We start from the raw sequence: 20,756 nt of genomic DNA, 5'->3' as shown, positions 1-20,756 counted from the left end.
TATAATTTTATCATTATATTAGTATTAGAAAATGCTTGAATGATATTATAAGATTACCTGGTCTGTTTTAGTTAAAAACAGAAAAATCGGTTTAACCGGGTTTACGGTTTACTGGTGCAGCTTAGCACCAGCACTCTCTGATGACTTTAGCAATGATAAGGCCTCATAATACATGTTCTATTCTCATAATAAATATGTTACTAGTGTCATTTATGCTAGTAGCTCAGAAAATAATTTTTAAAGATGTTTTTACGAGTGTTCCGATACATCTAGTTTTAGTAGTTATACACCTGAGATATTTTAATATTATTTTAACCCACCTCCAAGCCAACCAATCACAACTCACCTTACACCCCCAAGAACTCCAAGGTTGTCTCATTTCATCATTTTGGTCGAAAATAACAAGAGAGAAAAGAGAGAAACTTTCATGAACACTTAATCTTCAAAGCTTGATTTCTTCTGAACTAAAACTCAAATCAAAACTCCGATTTCACCAAAATGATCCTCTCTTCTTCCTCTACATAACCATGTGACTTATCAAGACTGGAAATAAGGTGAGATGGCTGTCTCCCTCCCTCTTCAATTTGGTTTTCAAGGAAACATGCTTAAACAAGTGTTTTCTTGATGTTCTTCCTTAGATCTCTTGCTTAGCTTGACTTGTGGGCCAAAGATCTTTGATTTCCTGCACATTTAAGGTAAGGATAACCTTCCTAAGATGCTTCTGAAGTTCGTTTAGTTGATGGTTTAGAGTTTTAAAGTTGTTCTTGATGTGTTTTAGGAGGAAAAAGTACTTTAAGAACACTTCAAAGAGTAACCAGATTTGGAGCAGCAAATCAAGGTAGGGATTGACGAATTAAATCTTGATTGATTGTGTTTGAGTTGTGTGATTATGATATGGTTTGGCTGCGCTTGAAATTGATTGTTTGTATGAGTAATTCTTGTTGAAATTTTGGTGAAAATTTGATGAAATTCAAGCTATGAATGTGCGTTCTTATGGCTGCTGGAAAATGAAACCCTAGAGCTTAAATTGGGGTTCAATTTGTGTTAAAATCATGTAGAAAATATGGGGTTTTAGTGGCTGAGAGTTTATTTTGAATTTTGGTAAAAATCGGTTCCTGAAAAGACTGAAAAACGGGTGAAAACAGAGAAAGAATCTGAAGAATTTACGAAGAACACGAAGAACACTTTGAGTGTGGTGAAGAACATTGAAGAACACCTTTTAGATCTTAAAAAGGGCAAGGTTGTAATTATTTTGGTGTTTGAGGGGTTATTTGGTAATTTCTGAAAGTTAGGGTGGTTAAAGTAGAAATATTAAAAGTTACCGGTGGTAAAAAGTGAATTTTAAAGGTTAAAAGTTAAAGTGGGGTAATTTTCGAAAATATATTAATAAAATAATAAATAATAATAAAATATTAAATAATAATATTTAATTAAAAATAATATTTTAATAAAATAATAAAATTATGCAAAAAAGACAGTTTTCTGTAAAAGCTTTAGAAAGATAACTTTAAGTGCAGAATCTCATAATTACCTTCATAAAACACTTAGGAAGTGGTAATAACATGTTAGTGAGGCAAAGATAAAAGAAAGATAAAAAGTTGAACAAAAAATAAAAGTCGAAGAAAAAGTCTGTAAAGTTTTAATAAGAGAAAATCAGACAGAGATTAGTGAACGAACTAGGGCAACATAGTTAGTCATGGAATTGCGACTAGGGTTAGGTATTATATAAAAAGTTAGACTGTTTCAGTATAGATTTAATGAACCTATACTTGGGACAGACTAACTATTCATACCGAAATTTACATAAGCTTTAAATACATACGTTAAATAGAAAAATCAGAGCAGAGTAGAGAAACACAGAGAACAGAGTAATCAGAGAAAAGTAAAGAGATACAGAGAAAAGAGTAACCAGAGTAGAATAAAGGGATACAGAGAAGAGAGTAATCTGATAAAGAGAAATTGTTTGAGTTAAGATGTTGTAAAAGTAAAAGATGTAAAGTTTGTACAGTTTGATTGAACAGAGAAAGAAAGAGGTACTGCATAAGAATGTGAAAATGATGATGAATAATGAGAATGATGATGAATGATGATAATGAGAAAGATTATGTAATGATCTGCTGCGTGAAGGCAGTCAGATAGATAGTGATACGACCACAGAACGTTTTCCAGTGTTACACAGCTATTGAGAGCTGTACCTGCAACTGATAACCTGGGATCACTTGCAGAGGATATTAATTCATACACAGCTAGAATGCCGCACCTGTATGGCAAGGATTGCTTACAGAGAATATGATTTCATACACGGCTGGAATACCGCCACCTGTAAGGCAGAGTTTGCTTACAGAGGATATGACGCATACGTCGGTTAGTGAGAACTGTACCTATGCTGACTGGAAAACCATACCCGTTTCAGCTGCTTCGGGTTACGTTGGGAGCGGGTAGAAAACGACAGATGAGCTCATTACCTGCGCTAGGGCTAGACATGCATCATACTTGGTTGCGCATTTCCTTTGTTATGATTGTGGTATGAATATATACTTTCCTTGTTTGTATTCCATTCTCTGCGCTCGTGTTATTTTCTTGTATTCTTCTTTTTGTATTCTGCTATCTATTTTCTCTATCTTCTCTACTTATCTGTGTTTTCTAATTACTGCTTCTTTGTATTCTGCTAATAGCCTGCTAAACAACATAGAATTAATGAACTTAACTAATAACCCCGGCCCTACTAAGAACTCCCCAGTTCTTACCCCTTCTCTCTCCCTTCTCCTTTCAGATGGAAGCATGAGTTCCCTTTCGTAATTCGTTGACGATCGTATGCAAAAAAAAGATTCCGCTCTAGGTAGTCTTCTGAGTCTAGAGTGAACTCCGTTTCTGTTTATATGTATATACTGTGAGACCAGCCAACGTCTGCACCCCGTTCGTATGCACACCTTAGCCTAAATCCTGTGTACGAGACTCTTGTTGTATGGCTACTTGATGAAGTACCAGAGAGACGTTATATGACAATGTCTGACCATGCAAAAGAGTAGTAGATGATGATCTACCTTTTGCTGATGTTCCACCTGACTTGATTTTTGAAGACTTAGAACGTACTTTCCCTCGCTTTAGTAGTTTAGAGGGACTAGGTGAGTATAGAGTCTAGGCTAGCCTGGGCACCAGCTTAGGGACTTCTTGAACAGGTCAGGGCCTAGGATGTTGTATCTATATATATGTATACAGTTATTATCTAGCTATATCTAGGGGTGTTCTAACTAAAAGTCTATACTTACATAAAAGTTGGATCACTGAATGTTGTTGACTACTTGTGATGTATTTATGTGTGGTTGTTTATAACTGTTTTATCTGTTATCAGTTGTGAATTGATTATGAATGATTCCGTCTATTAATCCAAATGTTTTCAAAATATATATATATATATATACCCCACAAATTAACTACATTTTTAACAACGAATCAGGCTGATATGATAAATAATAGATAATAATTAGGAAGACAAATTGGTAGCACTCAGTTTCCGGTATGATCTAGACATACTGAAAATTGGGTCGTTACAGGCGTGGCACGCCAAGGCCAGGCATGGCACACCAACTATACATTCCAGAGAGCATTCTTGAAGACCCACAAGGGGCGTGGCAAGCCAGGCTGGGCGTGGCACGCCAACCCTATCATCTACAGGGGGGTGGCATGCCAGATTGAAGGCATGACACACCCGTTCAACTAAGCAGAGGAGAGTGGAAGTTTCAACACAATGGGCGTGCCACTAGATGTTTGAGGCATGGCACACGAACCTTGTTCATATTCTAGTCGTGCCACTTGAGATTGAAGGCATGGCACGCCAGCACAAACCTCCAAGGAAGAAGATCAATGGGCGTGCCACTTTGGATTTTAGGTGTGGCACGCCAAGGCAATATGAACAGGGGCGTGCCACTTGATGACTAGGGCATGGCATGCCAAACTTGCTCGCATGAGGGGCATGCCACTTGAATACGGGGCGTCGCACGCCAGTTCACTGGACTAGAGAAGGTTGATCTTGCATTAATAAGGGCGTGGCACCTGAGCGTGGCACGCCAATTCAACTCTCCAGAGAAGACAATGAAGGCCTTATTGAGGGTGTGGCACGCCACTGCTGGGTGTGGCATGCCAAATATATTTTCTAGAGGAGAAGGCTGAAGAGTCCATTAAGGGCGTGGCACGCCAGTTCTGGGCGTGCCACGCTAGTTCAAGTTTCCAGATAGGAAGAAGGGAGAAGTCACAATGGGCGTGCCACTTGAGCTCGAAGGCGTGGCACGCCAAGCTAGCTAAACAAAGGAGGCGTGCCAGTTGGAAGCTAGGCATGGCACGCCAAGCCAAGCTGAGAAGCTGGGCGCGGCACGCCGCTCACACGTCAGGCACATAGTTCATTTTAATGAGTTTTTCTTTTATTTTCAATTGTAATTTTCTTTTCCTTTTTGTATTTTTCATTTTCTAGTTATAGGAGTAGTATAAATACCTCCTGGAAGTACTGAAAAAGGGGATGGTTGATCAGTTGATTAGTGGGATTGGCTAGTGGTAGTTTTACTTCACTTCATCTTCTTCCATCTCTTGTACTTTTCTCCAAGCTATAAGTAGCTAAACTCCCTCTCATTGGGAGAGGGAGCTCTATTGTACTTGATGCATTAATGATAGTGAATTTCTTCTTCTCTTCGTCTTCTCTTTGATTTGCTTGAAGGAATTTTGTTTATCAAGTCTAGTGTTCAATCATCTTGGAAAAGAGGTTGAATGCAATTTGGGTTTCATGGGAACCTTGGAAAAGGAAACATGGAACCATGCTTGAAATCCCTTCTCACACTTGAGTAGATCTGGGTTTTGGGATTGGATACGGTGACATGAAATCCACCCACCATTTGGATCTATGAGGATGTGTGGTATAATCAGGGACTAAGCTTATCTCTCTTCATGAGCAATTAGACCAAGGAATTGGCTGATTATCAAGATTTGAGATATTGAAACACCAAGTAATTGGGGTTCAATCAATCATGATTGCCAAGAGGACAATGAGTTGTGTGATTGAAGAAGAGATGATCTAGATTTGATCCAAAGAGAGCAACATCTCCTAATCCTAATGAATTTCCCCTATTCTTATCTTTCCTATTCTTTATAGCTTTCCTTACTTTCTGCCATTATCCATTCCCCATTTACAATTCAGTCATTTATGTACCAGCACTTTAAATTCTTGTCATTTAATTTTCTGCACTTTATAGCTTTCCTTTATCTTTAAGTCATTTACATTTCTGCTATTTAGAATTCTGCACTCAACAATTCTTATCAATTAGCTTGACTAATTCACCCATTAATTAAAGTTGCCCAATCTATCAATCTCTGTGGGATTCGACCTCACTCTACTGTGAGTTATTACTTGATGACAATTTGGTATACTTGCCAAAGATGGATTCATTATAATTGATATAGTGAATTTGTACACCATCATGCCGCCAAGAAACGCCGCTGCCGCCGCTAAGATCCACTGTCGGTATCCACTGTCGGTAATGGTTTTAAGTTGGTTTTTGTTTCCTTTGAGTTTCTGGGAGCTTTATCATCACTGCATGTTTGTTACAGTTGCGATCGCCAGAGTTCTGGTCGCCGCTGTCTCTTGGGCTGGCTACTGGGGCTGCTGCCAAACCGGTTCAGTGATCGCCGCTATTTTGTTTTCTTATTACAATAAGTATTTATGTTTCGGAAATTCCTGCGTTAGTATTCTGTTATGGTTAGTTATAAACTCTGAGGTTCTTGTAACATAGGGTCGTGTTCTGAGCATTGCATGTCACTTTTAAGTTGCTATGATTACTGCGAAAGTGATCAGGGGCTGAGGTTTTGGTTGCTGTTGGTTTCAGGCTGAGAGAAAAGAGTTCTGTTGACGCGGTTGGGTTATGGTTTTGAATTGTCGAGGTAGGGGCTTTTCTAAATGCTTATTTATTTAAAATTTGAATTTTTATAAATAGATATGATGTGCAAAATGCATTTCTGGTGATTATGTAAGTTTTATGAATTGTCTGATTTGTTTTGGTTGAATATAGTTGTCTGTTTGATTGAAATATGGTCTGATTTTGTTAAATTGGAAATTTTTAAATAGTCTGATTTGAAATTATTTTAATATTTGAAAGTCTGAGTTTTGTTTTATTGGAAACTGATTTGGTCTTGAACCCGTTGGAAAGGGTTGATGATTGGTTTGGTTGGGACCCGAAAAGGGTGGCAAAGTCCAAGTTTTAGGGGAGATGCTGCCGAAATTTCTATAAAATCCGAGTCTTTGTTGAAATGTTATTTTGAAAATAACGAATTATGTTTGAACTTATTTATTAGGAAAATTATTATATTTTTTTTTAAAAGTAATTCATTTAAGAAAAGAATTATGTTTTAAAGTCGATTTAAATAAGAAAATACTTATGTTTTGGAATTTGATTAAATAAGCAGAATTTGAGGAGTTCTAGTGGATTTAAAAAAGAACTTGAATTTCAATCAATGATAAACCCTGATTTCGTGATTTATCTTGTGCTTATTTTGGGGGATTTTGTCACCTTTTCTCACATTTATTCAATGAAATAGCATGGTTTTGTAATTCTCCCTTGAATTTTGCTTAAGTATAAAACATGCTTTTTAGGCCCTAAATTGGTGATTTTAATTCACTTTATTTCCATTTGATGCCTTGATGTGTTTGATGAGTGAATTCAGGTCCATAAGGCAAGTATTGGATGGAAGAAATGAGGAGAAAAGCATACAAAAAGGGAGAATGCATGAAGAAACAAAGATTGGGGATGCACCAAAGGACGCGCACACGCACTAGGCGTGCACGCGCAAAAGCAGTTTCACCTATAGACGCGCACGCGTACACGCCGCATCTGCGCGGGTTGAGAATTTTCCAAGCGACGCGCACGCGCACATGGCGCGCACGCGCCGATACGCTCACGTGGCCCACTTGAAGGCAAAATGCTGGGGGTGATTTCTGAGCTGCCCAGGCCCAAATCCAACTTGTTTCTGAGTGTATTTCATGCAGAATTGAAGTCCAAGCAAGAAGAGAGCAATTAGTTTAGCCAACATGAGCCTTTAGTTAGTTTTCTAGAGAGAGAAGCTCCCTCTTCTCTCTAGAATTAGGTTAGGATTAGGTTAGACTATTTTAATTTCATGTTTGATTACTTGATCTCATCTTGTTTCTTTGATAATTTCCCATCTCTACATCTTGACTCTCTTAGTTTTTATGTTAATTTCTCATTTTGCTCTCTTTTGTGATGATGATTCATGTTGGATTTGTTTACATTTAATGCAATTTTGATGTTGATGTTTCTTTGATTGATGAATTGAGTTGTGATCTCCCTTTCTTGCAATTAATAGTGGTAAATTTTAGTAGCCTTGCAATTTATGATGTTGACTTTTATTGCATTCTAAGTGTTTGATGAATTGCTCTCTTTAGTTTTTGAGTAGTTTTGTCAACTTTTGGCCTAAGCAAAGGGACTTGAGTGATCTTGAGTTTTTTGTAATGGGTTTCGTGATTTGAGAACCCTGGATGATCAATTTGAAGCCCATTGACGCTAACCCACTACTAAGCCAATTAGTAGGTAGGTTAGGACTTAGGGGTGGATGTGATCAAGCCTGTTTGACATACTTCAAGTCTAGGAGTAAATGTTACGTACTTAAGGCTTCGAGAAGTAGACTTAATGGGTTGGTCTCTCATAATTATCAATAATTAGTTTGTTAACTAGGATGGTGATCTCAAGTACCCAAGTCTTAGCCAAGAGTTCTGTATTTTGCTTTCTTTACTTACTTAATCAGTTTACTTTCTTGTCATCTCATAAACAAACCCCCCTCCCCTCCCACCCCCCATTTTTCTACCCCATCATAGCCAATACGCATGCATTACATTGTTTCTTAGGGAGACGACCCGGAGTCCAAATACTCTGGTTAAAAATTCATTGGGGTTTGTTACTTGTGACAACCTAAATTTTTGTATGAAAGAACTATTGTTTGGTTTAGAAACTATACTTTACAATGAGAATTCATTAGTGGAATTCTAGACCACACAAAAGTCGCGTTCATCAAAATGGCACCGTTGCCGGGGATCCAACGGTGTTATGTTATTGGCTATTGTATATATTGTGAATAGCTTGAACTTTGGTTTGTTTACCAGTTTTCTACTAGTTAGGATTTTATTTTCTTTATTTTTTTATTGCCCTTTGTTTTTATTTTCTCTTTCATTATTAATTCTCATCTTTTTGGCTATGAGTGTAGTTTAAACTATGTTGTAGGAAATGGAAGCTCTAATGAGGATATGCATCAGGGATTTGAGAATCAAGGATGGGAGGAACCTCAAGCTTATGAACAACCTTCATGGCAACAACCTCCTACGAACTCTTATGGGTATAATTCTAATCCTAATGTATACCAGTCCAATGTGTGTGATGACCCTTATTGTGGTTGTCAACCACAATCATCATATGCATGTGACCCCATTCCTCAATATAGCCACACATCATACTCACAAGCCTCACACCACCATTCCACTCTACATGACCATAACTCATACACACCACATCAACCACCATTCGAATCATATATAGAACAACCATCATCCCAATACCGATATTCCCAAGAGCCACAATTTCCACATATACCACCTCAAGAACTCCACCAATATGAACCACCTTCCGAGTACAACAATCTTTCCTTAACCGATGAATTCTCTCTCCCACCACCACCCCCGACAAAGCCTTCATGTTAGAACTGAGAGACCTTGAATCTCGCATCTTAAGGCGGCAAGAGGAGGATGAAACTAAGTTTAAGGAGCTAAGAGCAAAGATAGCTAGCATGGTAGAAGCCGTAAATCGCCTAACATCTCACCTAAGTTTATGCACCTTAAGTACGCCCATTGTTAAATGTGGAGAAACAATCAAGGAGCTTAGTGAGGATATGAACTTGAAACTCCATGGTGAGGAAGGAGAATTGAAGCAAGAAGGACAACAAGAGGAGAAGATAGAGATTAGCGAACAAAAGGAAGTAGTGGATACGTTGAGCACATAAAGGAGTCCTGAATTGAAGAAACCTTTTCCAAGAAGTTTGGAGGAGATGTTGAAGAGAAGAGTAACGTTGCGGAAGTAAGCAAAGAGTTGAAGGAAATTGATCAAGAAGTAGGTTCCATCACTAGTGATTTTTTGCCCATGTTGATCAATCCCCTTGACAATCTTATTGAACCCTTCCCTAGTGGATTAGAAAGCAAGGTTGAGGAAGACTTGAAACCTCCAAGGCCTACTGAGGATGAAGAACTGGGAGAAGTATTCCATGCAACAAGCGCTTCTATCTATGATGATTCCGAATCAACATATGATCCTTTCGAGTTTGAAGAGTCCTTCCCCAATTTGACTAGACTTGATGATGAAGTAGATTTCACTATACCTCCTATCTATGATGAGAGTGATGGGGAAGAAGAGTGTGATCTTGAGGAAGCTTGGCATGAGGAGGAACTTAAAGAACCTTGCCAAGTGGTGGAAACCTCTAGAAGAGGATGGACGGGAGTAGAGCATGCTTTATCAAGATCTTTGGGAACTCCTCCACCTAATTCATCATCCAATCCTTCACTTGAGTGGGTAAAACTTCTAACTCTCAACTTTATTATCCCACTTGAGTATGGTTTGCTTGAAACGGATGGCCAACTTAGGGCGTTTTGTGGAATTAAGCGAAAGAGGAGGATGTTTAGTGGTTGGCGTTCTAAATCTAGGCTCATTATGGTGGGAAGCTCGAAATTGAAGAGCATGGATTGGTGTAATGCTCAATTAAATAGGTTTAGGAGAGTAGTTTAGTGCTTCCATGAGAATTCTGCTTTCTTGTCACCCAGACAAAGTCAAGGCAATCAACTAGAAGATGGGTGCGAGGACAAGATATGGGATCCTGGACTATCCTATGATAGTCAATTTCGGGAGCTCACGTCTTGGAGAGGACCTCACCAAAGCTTAATGAAAAAGGTTGGAACTTCTAACAACCGATTGAAGGACAAGCACTCTTGGAGGTTCAAGGATGGATACAAGCATAAGCCACCTTGACAAGAAGCCTCCCAATGTCCAACTTAAGGACTTAAACTAAAAGTGCTTGGTGGGAGACACCCCACCATGGTAAACTCTTTCCATTCTCTTGTAGATATAATGAATGAATGAATTGGGTTCCATTATATATAGTTTCTTTACTTCTTGGTATATTTTTCTTTGCTTACTAAGGTGTTTATACATTCTATGCCTTAATAAGGGATGAATCTTTGAATTGAGTGTTTGCTTGAATTGTAAGTTTTCTCAAGTTGTTTGGAAAAACCCCCTAAGTTTCAAAATGTGCTTAATCTTGCACTTTAGCTAGTTCTAGAGTCTTAGAGAAGGATGGAAAGTTATGAGGTCTTTTGATGCTCATTAAAAAAAAAAGAGAGAGAGAGAAAAACCCAAGCCACGCGCAAGCGTAAATCACGTGCGTGCGTAGGCTGCTCATCTCAACTATCTGGGCCAAGGACTAGAGAGTTGTGCCACTTTTGGGCCAACTCTGTGTCTCAACTCACGCAGACGCACAATGTACGCGTCCGCGCCACTCCCTGTTTCTTCATACACGCGTTGGCGTACTTCGCGCCTTCGCACCCATTCAATAAGCTCATACCATCCACGCAAACACGCACAGTGCGCGCGTGCGTCGATGCGTTTTAGCATCACCCAGGCCAAAGGACCCAAGAGTTGTGCCAACTCTGGGCCTCTTTTGTGCCTCTGGCCCAGCATACTTGTGCGGACGTGCACCGTACGCGTTCGCGCCAACCCCTAATTCTCCCATTTATGCGTAGGCGCGTACGGCGCTTCCGCGCCAACCCTTAATTACCTCCACCCACGCGGACGCGCATGGTGCGCGCACGCGTGGATTCGAATTTTTACTTACCCCAGAGTCGCGAAGCCCTAGCGCATTCGCGCAATAGTCCTCTTCACCTCCAACGTTCCGTTTCTCTCCATCTTCAACCTCTCACCTCTGAGCAACCACCACCGGCTGCCCTCCGGCGAGCGACCCGCAACCATTGCCACCACCATTACCGCCCAACCCCCTCTTCCTCTCTCCCTCTCTTCCACTCAACGCTCTCTATCTCTGCCTTCTCTTATAGCCAGCCTCAGTGCCGCCCCCAAGCACTACCGTGACCACCATTGTCGTCGATGGCGAGCTCTACGGTGACGTCGAACAAACGCACCACTTCATCTTCCCTTCAGTTGCCCCGTTCAGTTTCTGCATTCCAGGTTCCATACCCCCCTATTCTGCATCCTTTTTTACTACTTACTGTTAATTACATTAGTTTAGTTAGATTATCTTAGTTAGTTAGTTTAGTTTGATTTAGGTGGTTAGCGAATCTGGGCTGAGTAGTGGATTTAGGCTTGTTTGAATTTCTGCTGTTATGTGAATTTACTCTGTTTCATTGCTTTGCTTTTGCTGTGTGTTTATCGTGCCTAATGCTATTGCACACTGCTTTGATGCTATTCTGGTGCCATGCTGAAATCCAGTTTATCTGTATATTGTGTGAGGAAGGAATGCTTTCGTAGCATGCTAGTTTGGTTTGAATCGTTTTTGATTAACTGCTGCAAAAATATTGGCTCATTTGTTTAATTCATATGAATTCATACCTAGTGTTTGTGCTTTTGCTTTTCAATGAACTCATATGGAATCTAATTTGACTATTTGAATTTGGAAAATAGCCAATTTACTGCTGAAATGCTGCCGAATTTTTCTTAACCATAGTCCTTGAACTGACTTTATTTGATGGGTGTAGCAACTTCTAGTTGATGATTTCTGTTTAATTAGAATTTTGTTACCTAATTGGTTGTGGAAAATCTTCAGGAACAAGTTTTGGTCTTGCTTATACTCTTTGCTTGTTATGCATGATGATTTGCGTATAGGCATTGAATGGTTTGAATGAATTTTCTAATTGACCATAACTTATGATTTCCTTAAAATTTTGTGCCTCTTTTGCATAGACACACAAGTTTGAATGTTCTAATCTATGTGACCAAATAGTTCATTGTGTTCATACGTAGTCTCATTAAGTCACATAGACCATGAGGTTTCCAATTCATATTTGAACTTGTGACTTGTATGCATTGTTAGGATTCGTGTTAAATGTGCTTGATTTACTTGTTTCTCAAGGTCCTGATTTCACCAACACAAATTCATTTGATACTAGTGATCCTTGCATTGATTGATGGTTTGTTCCATATTATCTGCTTTCTAGCTATATCATATTTCATCATCAATGACTTGTTACATTTCATGATTGTGAACGTACTTACATCCCTGTTTTGTGCATTCCTTTCGAATTGAGTTAGTAACCACCATATCATTAATTTTCAAACTGATTTCTAACTTTAACCTATTTAACCGAGTAACTTCTTTTGGTTTTTAACTTAACTCTTTAGATAATTCTTTTGGATATGGTGCTTCCTAAGCTTAGTGAACAAGTAATGTGCAAGATATGGTTTGAATTCTTGGTTTGAAATTCGGTTTGAATTCTGAATTATGTTTGCTTGCATTCCAAGAAATCTCCTTTCTTTATTCACTTCATGAGTATGCTTTATACCTATTTGGCTATCTGCTTACATTGTGTCATCTCTGTTTTTCAGGATGTCAGATAGAGGAAAAGCTATAGCCACCACTTCCAAAAAGAGGAAGCATTCCAAGACCTCTACCCCCCACCATATGCTAACTATGCCAAGAATCCGCTAAATGAAGAAGACAAAGAAAATCAGTTACTTCCGTCCACTGATTCAATCAAATTCCCCAACCTCTACTGTGAGCTACGCTTTTCCCGTTATACAAAGAAAAATCTGAACAGTGAAAGGGAGCTAAATCTTCCCAATGACGTGAGGCGTGCCATAAACACCTATATTTCGGAGTTGGGATTGGATTTCATTGATAGGGACCTAGGAAGGATTAACATCTCATGGGTTAAGGAGTTTTACTGTAACTTCTTCCGAGTGAACTTGGATTCAATGCACGTAAGGGGTAGAGAGATTATGATCACTGAGGAGGCTATAGGGGATGCACTGCTTTGCAGAGTTGGTACTCCGGACACTTGTGCCTACCAGCAGGCAGAGGTGGCTATCCTCTCCATGACTTTTGACTATGAGGTGCTTAAGCGCGTGATTGCTACACCAGACGCTCCCTGGGTGATGGATTCGAACAACAAGAAGCCTAAGGGGATGCTATCTGCATATCTGTCTAGGGAGGCTAGGACCTGGCAGCAGATATTTGCCCACTACGTCCTGCCTACCACTCACTTCCCAGAAATTCCGATGGATATGCTAATTCTGATTGGGTGTGTCATGGAAGGGAAAGAGGTGTATTTCCCCCGGCTGATTAGGCATAGCATGTGGAGAGCTCATATCCGCGGCTTGCTACTGACGTGGTGGAAATTGGCGAGTCAAGAATTGTTATAAAATATGCGTTGCAAGTATAGTTCTTAACCAACCAGAAATCCGCTTATCAATTTAGAAGGGTTGTCACAAAAATTAAAATTAAAATACTGGGAGTATGAATCCCAGGTCGTCTCTCAACGAGTTACAGAATGGTGAGCTATTTTATTAATCAGATATTTTCAAAAAGAGTTTGAGTTGAATAAACAGGAAATTAAATTGGGGAAATTAAGTAATTTAAATAAAAGCCTTGACTGGGAGTAGATTTGTTGGAAGCCCTATTCTTGTTGCAGTACTCTCAAGATTAATTGATAATTGAAGGTTGTTTTGTTTAGTTATCCCTTACTAGGTAAGGGAAAGTCAAACAAGTTGGAGTGCTATTTCTATTCATAAGTCCCAATCCGCTTACTTGGAAGGACTGGCGTTAGTGACTAGATGGCAATCCAACAATAAACCCAATTATAGTTTCTCTTTTGAGCATTCCAACTCAAGGGTTCCTTTCAATCAACTCCCCATCAAGTTAGGGAACTACTCGCTCATTGTGAATGTAGAACTCATAACATAGGAAAGGGAATTAAAGAAAGACATGATAAATAAAACTCAAAGGAATCAATTAAAAATAAAAGTAACTCTTGTATTAATAAATTCTAAAATAATCCAATAGTAAAATTGAGTAAATTAAAGGACATGGAAGAGTAAAGCCAAGTAAAGAAAACGAACTAGAATGACGAAGTCTTGATGAGGTAATAACTCTTCTCAATATCCCAATGCAAAGAGCAATAGAAATAAAAATCCTAAGAACTATGAATGTGTAGAGAGAAAACCTAGAGGAGGAGTAAAACTAGATTTAAAAACTAAAAACTATGTAGAATGAATGTTGTTTTTGGTTTCCGCATGTTCTCTGGCTCTAGTCTACTTTTTTGGGCCGAAAACTGGGTCAAAACAGGGCCCAAAATCGCCCCCAGCGAATTCTGCAGATTATGCAGATCGCGCACGTCACGCGATCGCGTCATTCCTGCGGACGCGTCATTCGGCGTTTTGCTTTGCCACGCGGGCACGTCGTCCACGCCTCTGCGTCACTTGTGCTATTCCAATCCGTGCGGTCGCGTGAGCCATGCGGCCGCGTCACTGCGATTTCCTCTCTTCCGCGCGGTCGCGTGAGCCATGCGGCCGTGTCACTTCTCGCTGGTCATCTCCTTAATTTCTTGTGTTCCTTCCATTTTTGCAAGCTTCCTTTCCAACCTCCAACTCATTCATGCCCTATAAAGCCTGAAACACTTAACACACAGATCACGGCATCGAATGGAATAAAGGAGAATTAAAATACATAATTAAAAGTCTCTAGGAAGCAAGTTTTCAATCATGTAATAATTTTAGGAAGGAAATATAAATGCATGCTAATCATATGAATAAGTGGGTAAAGATCACGATAAAACCACGCAACTAAACACATTATAAACCATAAAATAGTGGTTTATCAACCTAACCACACTTAAACATTAGCATGTCCTCATGCTTAGTTAAAGGAGATAAAATAAATGAGTAGGAACATGTAAAACTCATGCAATGCAATGCAACCTATATATATAAATGCAACTATATGATTCTTGTCCACTTGATAAATAGTAAATAAGCTCTTCAAAATAATTACAAATCAAATTCCACTAATTCAATTCTCATGCAGTAAGAACAGATAAAAATGCAAGAAGATAGCTCATGAAAGAAGGGAACATAGAATTTCAAGCATTGAACCCTCACTGATGATGTATGTACACTCTAGTCTCTCTAGTGTATAGGGTGATCACTCTATCCTTCTCTAATCATGCTCTCTAATTTTTGTTCTTCTCCTAACCAATCAACAACATTTAATACACCAATGCAAACATCATGAGGTCTTTTCAAGGTTGTAATGGGGCCAAGGTAAGGGTAAGGATACATATATGGCTAAGTAAGCTTATAAATTGAATCTTTAATTAACCCAAGCTTTAACATAACCTATATATATATATTCTTTATAACTTTAGAATTCATACCTAGCTACCTAGAATTTCCCTTTCACATTCCATACTCATGTATCAACTTTTATTTTAATTTTATCATACATGCATTGACCTTTGAATTCTTAACTTAACATTGGGGTAATTTTGTCTCCTTATTTATTTATTGAATATATATATATATATATATATATATATATATATATATATATATATATATATATATATATATATATATATATATATTCATAAGCATAAAAATAAACATAGCTTATCAATGCACATAGATTTTTAATTCTTATAGTTTCACATGAGTAGGTTTCTAAATTTCCATTATATTATCATGACACATTCCCTTATTATCTTTTGTTCCCACAATTTCCCATACTTAATTAACACACACAATTCTATCTTAAGCTAACCAAAGATTCAGTTTGGAATATATAATTGTTTTTCCACTTAAGGCTAGTAATGTGGTAAAATATAGAACAAATGGGATTTAAAGGCTCAAAGTGGCTAACAAAGGTAAGTGAAAGGGTAGGCTTAATTTGGATAAGTGAGCTAAACAATTAATGGCTTCAATCATATGCAAACATATAAATATAATAAATATTGGACATATAGGATGAAACAAAATATAGATTACAATCATAGAGAAGTAAACACACAAGAATAAAATAATTATGGTTAAATAATGTAATCATGCATAAAGGCTCAAATCTCACAGGTTGTGTGTTCTTTAGCTCAAAAATCATGTTCCAAATACAACTTCAAGAAAATTTAACATAAAAATTTTAATTAAAGTTAGTGAAATTTTGTTCCAAAAATAGAGTCTTAGAAGAAACTTATTGTCTTTTCAATCAAGTAGAACATGCATGCAACTAATCTATTACTATGCAATTTATCCTATTCTATAAAAGAAAAACTAACTAAATATCCTAATTTATTGGTGTTTAGGGAAGAGAAATTACCTCCGAGAGTCAGGTACTGACTGACCTCCCCACACTTAAGGCTTTGCACCGTCCTCGGTGCCATCTGTCAGGAACAGGGGTGGGCTGGTAGCAGTATCTCCACAGTCGGGACCATCATGGCTCCCTGTGCTGGTAAAGGAAGTGGAGTCCGGAGTGTCTGAGTCCTTGAATTTTCCCATGATCAGCTCCTTGAGGTAAGTAAATCGGCGCTTGTTACGGCACTCTCTCATCTTAGCTTTGTGTTCCTACCGATCCAACCTTTCGAGTATCTGATGGAGCAGTTGGTCTGTGGTAGGTGCTTGTGGTACTGAAGGAGGAATGTCTGCAGCCGGTTCAATAGGCTGGCTTGTAGTGGCTGCTGAGAGTCTGATATATTTCCCATTAGGGACATATTGATCATCCTGTGGAAGCATGGCTTTGGTGTTCCCAGCTCTGAAGGAGACTCTGGCTGCGGAGACGAGATCTAAGACCAAGGTAGAAAAAGGTAAGTTGCCCGTAATTTGTACGTGTCCCATGGCATTCCGGATGTGTCTTGGTAGGTTCAGAGGTTGGTCAGTAAGGATGCACCATAGTAGAACGGCCATGTCCGCAGTGAAGGAGGACTCGTGAGTGCTCAGAAAAACGTAATGGGACATGATCTGTGCCCATACGCGAGCCTCCAAGGTAAGTGCTGAAGCTGAGATTCCCTTAGGGCGGGTACGATGGTATCCGTAGATCCATCAGCTGCCAGGTAGTGCGATAACTCTGAGAATGGCGTCCCAGTCAAATTGGTACATCTGGCGCTTGAGTGCGGCTTTTTGAAAGGCATCCAAACCTTCTGGAATAGGAAGAAGACCTAGAGCTCTTTGAATGGCCTCTTCTGTAATAGGGACCTGCTTCTGACGAACAAAGACAGACTGCAGGGTTGGCAGGTGGAAGTTGGAGTAGAACTCGACTACCCAAGAAAGATTGACCTGCCTCGGCTGTCTCTGTAGGAAACCCCATTGTCTTTGTGCAATTTGTGGCTCAACAAAGGTAGCAATATGGTTTGGGAGGAGAAGAAGGTATTCGTTGTTGTAGCTCCTTTATGCCAAGATGGGGAACATCTGCTCACAGTAGCGATTGGGAAATCGCGCAGTATCCTTTGCTGGGAAGGCTTTTTCTTTATCATCAACCTTTATAATCCTCTTAAGTCTCTTTGTTGAGGGCTTTACCGCAGTTGAAGAGGGTTCTGCCACTAGTGCTCTTTTTGTTCCTCTTCTTGCTGTTGATTTGGGAGTAGCTTTCTCTTTTCCTTTCTTGGTGGCCATTCTGAAAAAGGGAAGAGAAAGTAAATTAAATTCAAAGAGATAGAGCAAGGAAGAGAACGGAAAAGGATGGTTATGAATGCACATTTAAAGGTAAATGATGTTAACTCATGGTCATGACTATATGTGAAAAGTCATTAATGGAAAATAGTTAGTGCATATGACGACAAGTGAATGCAAGGTGTTTATTGACATGCTGGCAAAGGCATGAGTAGCATAGATCAAGCATCACTTGTAATAAATCATCACATTTGTATTGACAATTATTTTTAACGAATAAAATATAAAAGGGGTTTTGTGAAAAATGGGCATTTAATAGTAGAATAGAATAACGTAGAAAAGTGCATAATGCCATATGGGCTTTTTCACAAACACATAGCATGCATGGTGGAATAATGTATGGAAAGTATGAAATTGAACATGCAAGCAACCCTTTAAAAAGTAATATATAATTGCCAAACAAATTTAGAACAATCCACAAGCATATAATGAGAAATAATGACTCAAATAAATTTCTAACACCAAGTAAAAAGGAAAAAAAAGAAAAAGAAAATATGAATAATGAAAGTAAAAAGAAAAGAAAAGAAGATAGCATATAAAAATAAGAAGAAAAATAGAATAGTAAGGAGAGGAGAAGAAAATAAAACCTTGTTAGTGGAGGTGAGAGAGAGAGAGACAGAGAGAGTAGAAAGTGAGAAAGAAGGAAGAAGGTAGAAAGAAGAAAGAAGGAGGGAAAAAGATAAAATAGGATTTGGGGAAAAGAAAAGATAAGAGAAGTGACAAATTATGGAAGCCGTGCGGCGCAAGCGACGCGGCCGCGTGGGGCACACGGTCGCGCGAATTGCGCTTAAACTGATTGACGCGGTCGCGTCGGTCACGCGGTCGCGTCGGTCACGCGGTCGCGTGACCCGTTTTATGCCACTGGCGCGAGGGCATCCTCGCACTCGCACAACTCTCTGTTCAAAGTCATTAATTGCCAAATATTGGGTGACGCGATCACGTGGGGCATGTGATCGCACGAGTGGTCATGAGAAGGATATGACGCGGTCGCGTCGGTCACGCGGCTGCGTGGAAAGAATTTGTGCGTTCAGCACCAATCCAGCACCACTTTAGCACAACTTTCGGTCGTACACCCTTTTGACGTCGAATTCCAGGGCACGCGGCCGCGTGGGTGACGCAGTCACGTGGGAGGCCAATGTTCCCACTCGACACGGACGCGTCGGCGACGCCGTCGCGTGGGGCAATTTGTGCCATTGGCACGCCTCCAGCCACGCTCTTGCATGACTCTGTTCATTTTATTAATTCCTCCCGTCTCTTGCGACGCGGACGCATCAATGATGCAGTCGCGTCGCGTGAAATTTTTTTTTTTAGATAAAAATAAAAGTATGTAAATGCAGATGCACGAAATGTACTAATAAAGAGAAGAGTTTTTAAATAGAAAAACTAAGAATAAAGAAAAGAACGATCATACCATGGTAGGTTGTCTCCCACCTAGCACTTTGCTTTAACGTCCGTAAGTTGGACGCTCCATTAGCTCAATCTTCGGCTATGTGAGGATCTTCCAAGAGGAAGATCTCGAGCTCCTTGTTTTTCTGCATCCTCTCTCCATGTTATAGCTTTAAACGATGTCCATTAACTTTGATAAGTTCAGAGCTTGAAGGATGGCTTAGGTGATAAACTCCGTATAGTTCGGCCTTCTCTACTCTGTATGGACCTTCCCATCTTGATCTCAACTTACCTGGCATGAGCCTCAGTCGAGATTTGTAAAGGAGGACTAAGTCCCCAAGTTGGAACTCTTTTCTCTTAATGTGCTGATCATGTACAGCCTTCATCTTCTCCTTGTATAGTCTTGAGTTCTCATAAGCTTCTAGGCGAAGGCTTTCCAATTCTTGCAGTTGCAATTTCCTTTCAGCTCCAGCTTTCTCAATTCCCATGTTGCACTCCTTTACTACCCAAAAGGCTTTGTGCTCTACTTCAACAGGGAGATGACAAGCTTTTCCATAGACTAAGCGGAAAGGACTCATCCCAATGGGTGTCTTGTATGCGTTTCTGTACGCCCAAAGTGCATCTTGTAGCCTGGTGCTCCAGTCTCTTCTATGAGGTTTGACTATCTTCTGCAGGATACGCTTTATCTCTCGGTTTGACACCTCGGCTTGCCCATTAGTCTGAGGATGGTATGCTGTTGCAACCTTATGAATTATTCCATGCTTCTTCATTAATCTTGTTAGTCTCCTGTTACAAAAATGGGTGCCTTGATCGCTCACAATTGCTCGTGGTGATCCAAAGCGACAAATAATGTGGTTTCTCACAAAGGAAACAACAGTGTTAGCATCATCAGTGCGAGTAGGAATTGCTTCCACCCATTTGGAAACGTAATCCACAGCTAACAATATATAAAAATAACCATTAGAATTTGGAAATGGACCCATGAAGTCAATGCCCCAGACGTCAAAAATTTCACAGAAAAGCATAATTTGTTGAGGCATCTCATCCCTCCTGGATATATTACCAAATTTTTGGCATGGGAAACAAATCTACAAAATTTAGCAGCATCTCTAAAAAGTGTAGGCCACCAGAATCCATAGTCTAAGATTTTTCTAGCTGTTCTTTGAGGGCCAAAATGTCCTCCACTTTCAAATGAGTGACAGGCCTCTAAGATGGACTGGAATTCTGATTGAGGCACACACCGTCTAATTACCTGGTCAGCGCCACATCTCCATAAATATGGGTCATCCCATATATAATATTTAGACTCGCTTTTCAGCTTGTCTCTTTGATGCTTAGAAAAGTTTGGAGGAAAGGTGCGGCTAACTAGATAATTAGTTACAGGTGCATACCAAGGGATTACCTCAGATACTGCTTGCAGGTTATCGAATGGGATATTATCAGCTATAGAAGCGGGGTCATTTGTAATGTGCTCGAGGTGACTCAAATGGTCTGCCACTAAATTCTGGTTACCACTCCTATCCTTAATTTCTAAATCAAATTCTTGTAATAGCAGTATCCAACGTATAAGCCTTGGTTTGGACTCCTTTTTAGCTAATAGATACTTTAGAGCTGCGTGGT

General features: G+C 39.5%; 1 pseudogene; it reads right to left on the bottom strand.

Annotated features, from left to right (window-relative positions):
* LOC112763293 (B-box zinc finger protein 24-like) overlaps window positions 1-8,771 on the bottom strand; it is a 51,331-nt pseudogene extending 42,560 nt beyond the window's left edge.
* Between the last annotated feature and the right edge of the window lie 11,985 nt (window positions 8,772-20,756).

Source organism: Arachis hypogaea, chromosome 17, assembly GCF_003086295.3.
Source record: "Arachis hypogaea cultivar Tifrunner chromosome 17, arahy.Tifrunner.gnm2.J5K5, whole genome shotgun sequence".
Taxonomy (NCBI): domain Eukaryota; kingdom Viridiplantae; phylum Streptophyta; class Magnoliopsida; order Fabales; family Fabaceae; genus Arachis; species Arachis hypogaea.
This window is presented reverse-complemented; position numbering and strand designations above follow the sequence as displayed.